The sequence below is a fragment of the Bufo bufo genome, chromosome 7 (assembly GCF_905171765.1).
Source record: "Bufo bufo chromosome 7, aBufBuf1.1, whole genome shotgun sequence".
NCBI classification, from domain to species: Eukaryota; Metazoa; Chordata; class Amphibia; order Anura; family Bufonidae; genus Bufo; species Bufo bufo.
In genome coordinates, this window is record NC_053395.1 from 102,977,689 (window position 1) to 102,983,368 (window position 5,680).

Below are 5,680 nucleotides of genomic sequence, written 5' to 3' on the forward strand. Positions count from 1 at the left end.
TGGCATCTCTCCTCTTTCTTCTTCTTTTTTTTTTTATGCCCCTCCCCTTTTTTTGAATTTCCCTCCAAAACAGCTTTTCCCTCCAAACTTCCACCAGCAACCTCCTCCATCTTTTCTTCTGAAAACACAACATGCTCCCCACTTCCACTTGCACTCTCCCCATCCATGCTTACAGTATTTTGCACAATTACACTTGTACCACCTTTAACTTTATCTGCATAAGAAACACCATCCCTGTTCTGTCCACCTCTACCCCTTTTATCCTCCACAATATCAGCCCTGGATTGCCTGGTACTAAAATACATACATTTTTTTGCCAGATGATCACCACTTCCACACACATCACATAATTTCTTTCCCTTATACTCTTTCACATAATGACCAGATTTTCCACAGTTTCTACAAATTTCTCCCTTTTCAGGACACTACTCTTGCAAATGCCCATATGTAAAACAATTTCTACAATATTTCAACTGCCCTTGATAATAGCAAAAACCCCTCTCTCCACCAATAGAAAAAACAGCGGGAACCGCGCAATTTTTTTTAAACCTCACAAAAAATCTTCTCTTCCCGTTCAGATATCCATGCTTATTGGTTAGTCTTCTATCAAAGGTCACTTCATCACAGTATCTCGTCAAAAAAAACACGCACAGTATTATCATCCACCTTAGGGTTGTACATATGCACTATAATAGCTTGTTTTACCATTTGAAATGATGGCACAATCTTCACATGTTCAAGAAAAGCCGGTCTTTTCTCCTCCTTCATCCTCACAACATCCATATATATCCGCTGACATAATCCCTCGGAAGAAACGGTAAGATCATAAATACCTTGCCTTGCAAAATCCTGCAAAGCCAACACATCCGTTACCTTCAAATAAGGGAGTTTCTTCAAAACCTCCCCCACAATTAGGTCCAGTCCGATCGTCAGCCGAAATCCTTCTTCCACCTCCAATCTCACGGTGTCCTTGAGTCCTCAAGACATTTGAATTATGTAGGCTCACTGAAGCGCTCACCCACGATCGCACTCGAACGATATCCCAGGGCCCCCCGCAAGGAGGACCCCGAATACTCCCTCTGACCACGACCAAGCCGAGAGACCCCAACTTGATCGTAGGCAAAAGGCCGAGAAGCGATCCCTGGGTCACAGCAATTTTTTTTTTTTTATATACCACTCAGGGTTAACATATGCAACGTATCATTTTGAAAAAACAAAAACTTGTCTATGAGAACTCATCATCGTGGTCGTTCTTTAATTAATAAAAAATAAACATATATAAAATTAAACAAACTATACAAAAAAACATACTTAACCCTTTCCCGACTGCAATCTGTATATATACGTGATAGCTGCACATGCCCCGTGCAGCTATCACGTCTATAAACGTCAAGACAGTTCTTTAATCCAAGCGCTGCAAAGCGCTTGGATTAAAGCTTCTGCCCCCGCACTGCTGCTGTCACGGACAGCATACAGTTCAGTAATGCCGGCAAGGGACCAATCAGAGTGGCCCCTTGCCGACAATCGATCCGATTGGTTAGTCTGTGCAGACTAACCAATCGGATCGCGGCAGTGGAAAAAATGACGGTTTCAGGCTCTGATCTGCGCTCTGCAGATCACAGCCTGAAATCAGGTAGTGTCTCTGTGGCCCCCAATCTGTGCCCCCTTCCTGTGCCCCCCGATCTGTGCTCCTCCAACACCCCCCTGTGCGCGCCTGCCCCTGATGAAGTAGTTTCCCCGCCCGATCCATATTTATGTAGTCCCTCCCTGATGCGGTCCGCCCCATGCTGTCTCCCCGCCCCTCCTGCCCCAGCCTCCCTCACCCTCAAGGTTAGCCGTACCCCAATACAACCCCCCCCCCCCATTCCAGCGCTGCCCCCGATCCTGTGCCCCCGATCCTGTGCCCCCGCTGTGTGTGATGGCGGTGGCTCCATTCCTGAGCCGCCGCCATCAGCAGCGAGTGTCAGCTCTATGCTGACACTCTGCTGTAACCCCATAGATGCTGCGGTTGCAGCATCCATGGGGTTAATAGAGGGAGGGAGCTCCCTCTCTGAACCATCGGGGCTGCAGCGCTGATAGCAGCGCCCGATGGTTGCCATGGCAACCGGACGCTTTGCAAAGGCGTCCGGTTGCCATGGCAAAGGCATCTGGTGCTGCCACCTACAGGGCATCTAATAGTATTATACTTTGCAATGCAAGAGCATTGCAAAGTATAGTACAGCCATCAGCCCCATTGGATCTTCATGATCCAAGAGGGAATTGATAAAAAAGGAAAGTGAAAATAATAAAAATGAAAAATAAATAAAAATGTAAATTAAAAAAAGAAATTGCCTTTTCCTATAAAAAAAATAAAAAAATAAAATACACATATTAGGTGTCACCGTGTCCGTAACGACCGTCTCTATAAATATATCACATGATAGACCCAGTCCGATAAACACTATTAAAAAAAAATAAAAAAAACTGTGCCAAAAAAAGCTATTTTTGTCACCTTACATCACAAATAGTGCAACAGCAAGCGATAAAAAAGGCTTATGACCCCCAAAATAGTACCAATTAAACCGTCACCTCATCCCGCAAAACATGATACCCTATTTAAGACAATCGCCCAAAAAATATAAAAGCTATGGCTCTCAGACTATGGAGACACTAAAACATAATTTTTTTGGTTTCAGAAATGCTATTATTGTGTAAAACTTAAATAAATAAGAAAAAGTATACATATTAGGTATTGCCACGTCCGTAACGATCTTCTCTATAAAACTATCACATGACCTAACTCCTCAGATGAACGCTGTAAAAATAAATAAATGAAAACTGTTCCAAAACAGCCAATTTTTTGGTCACCTTGCCATATAAAGTGTAATAATGAATGATCAAAAAATCCTATGTACCCAAAAATGGTACCAATTAAAACCTCAACACTTTCTGCAAAAAACGAGCCCTTGCACAAGACGATCGGCAGAAAAATAAAAAACATATGGCGTTCAGAAAACCAATCCAGCAAAATCTGCCTTCCAAAAACCGTATGGCATTCCTTTCCTTCTGCGCCCTGCCGTGTGCCCGTACAGCAGTTTACGACCACATGTGGGGTGTTTCTGTAAACCGCGGAATCAGGGTAATAAATATTGAGTTTTGTTTGGCTGTTAACCCTCAATGTGTTAAATAAAAAAATGCAATAAAATGGAAAATCTGCCAAAAATGTGAAATTTAGAAATTTCATCTCCATTTTCCTTTAATTCTTGTGGAACACCTAAAGGGTTAAAAAAGTTTGTAAAATCAGTTTTGAGTAACTTGAGGGGTGTAGTTTTTGCAATGGGGTCATTTATGGGGGTATCCACTATGTAGGCCCCACAAAGTGACTTCAGACCTGAACTGGTCCTTATAAAGTGGGTTTTGGAAATTTTCTTAAAAATTTTAAGAATTGCTTCTAAACTTCTAAGCCTTCTAACGTCCTAAAAATAAAATGACATTTCCAAAATGATGCCAACATAAAGTAGACATATGGGAAATGTTAAGTAATAAATATTTTATTAGATATGACTTTCTGTTTTAGAAGCAGAGAAATTGAAATTTGTAAAATTGTGAATTTTTCAAAATTTTGGGTACATTTTGGATTTTTTCATAAATAAAGGTGAAATATATTGACTCAAATATATGACTATCATGAAGTACAATATGTCACGAGAAAACAATCTCAGAATGGTTTGGAGAAGTAAAAGTGTTCCAAAGCTATTACCACATAAAGTGACGCATGTCAGATTTGTAAATTTTGACCTGGACATTAGGGCATCAATGACCCTTGGTCACGAAAGGGTTAAAGAACCTTTTTCCCAGCCCTACTAACAGCAACCAAAAGAGCATCTTGTATAACATGTAACTCCTCCATTGTGACATGAATTTTCTCTGCAAGAACATTTTCCAACCAACTTCCCAAATTGAAATTTCTTTGAAAAAAATCCGGATCTCTTTCATAGTCCACTAGAATTTTATTCCTTGCTCTTTCTAAATCTTTACCAGGATACTCTTTCTTTAAATGCGCTAACCAAAACTTATATTCTTCAGGTATTTTTAATTTCCCTGATACCTTTTCATCTTCAGAAGCCGACACTTCTAATCCTATCTCTCTTTCCATTTCTTTATGTTTCTCATTTTTACCCTTTTCCGTTTTAAATCCTCCCATCTCTTTCTTTTCACCTCCCTTCTCAATTTCTTCCACATTCGTACTTCTAACACTATCTTCTAAATCAGAAATCATCTCTTCTCCAACTTCATCCTTATCTTTCTCCTTTTTCTTCATTTTTTTTTTCCTTTTAGAACATGCACCATATAAATGTTGATTACTCCCACACAAGTTACAACGCTTTTCTTCGGTACAATCCCTTAGCCTCATGATCATTAGAATCACAGTGATAACACCAAACAAAAGTACATGTATCCTTATCATGCCCATACTGCTTACATTTAGTACAAAACACCGGCATGCCCGCAAAAAAAATATTCCCATTCACCGCACCAATCTTAAATTTTGCCGGAGGCAACACCAATCCTCCCTCCACGTCACCTTTTAATTTTACAGTATACCGCCATTTTGTAGTCCAGATCCCATAATTATTAAGAATCTTTCCAATACAGGTAACCTCTTCACAATATCGCAGCAAAAAATATGTAATCTCATCTCCAGGTATTAACGGACTAAACATCTGAATGATCAACATTCTATCCCTCCTTGGATAGTGTGGTATGACCACTACTCCATCAAAGACAGAATCCTTCTTATAAAAATCCATTTTGTTCCAAAACCAAGCAAAGTCATCATCAGAATCAAACACCACATCGTATATACCTCTTTTAGGGAACTCCAACATCGACAAAATCTGTTGTCTTTGGACTCCAAGTAGCTTAAACAGGACTTCTTCCACGAGAAACTCCAGACCTTTTTCCTTCTTCTGGACATCCGAAAGAATAAATCGGACCGCATTCCTGATTCTTGCGTACCATGGCACTGAATCTGTACTGGTTTCTTGCTCCATAGCTGTACCTTGGACCACGATAACCACACGCCTTGCCACATGCCGGAACCTTCACCTACTATAAATAGCAGGCAGGAGAGGTGATCGCTTCCCGTTGCCCCAGGACTAAGCCGTCCCCCCAATAGCAGCACTGGCTTCCACCGCAGCTATAAACTACGGCTTCCGCCAGAGGGCGAGGGTCCGGGTACCCGGGGCACCTCCGGCCAAGACCAGTGTATCCCTACACTTAATCTTAGCCAAAAGGCCGAGAAGCGATCCCTAGGTCACAGCAATAGCATCTGAGACAGAGAAAACTATCGCTGCAACAAAGAGAGTTACTGAATCCAATTTATCTATCTTTAAACGGGTACCTTTTTACATTAAGGAGAGCTCCTGATGCACCTAGGGAAGCCCCAATTCTGCGAAATACATGCTTGTGCATGGCAAGCTACACAATGCTACTATGGATTTCTGGGAAAGATATGCAAATTAGCTTCCATAAGCCTATGGCAGAAGATGTTGATTTGCATATCATCATTCTAGAAACCAAAAATAATGGATTGTTGTCTACATTAGTAATAACAAGTATGTTTTGAGTGAAAGCGAGAGCATATGAGAAAGATAAAACTACTGCTGCAACAAAGAGAGTTTCTCAATCCAATATATCT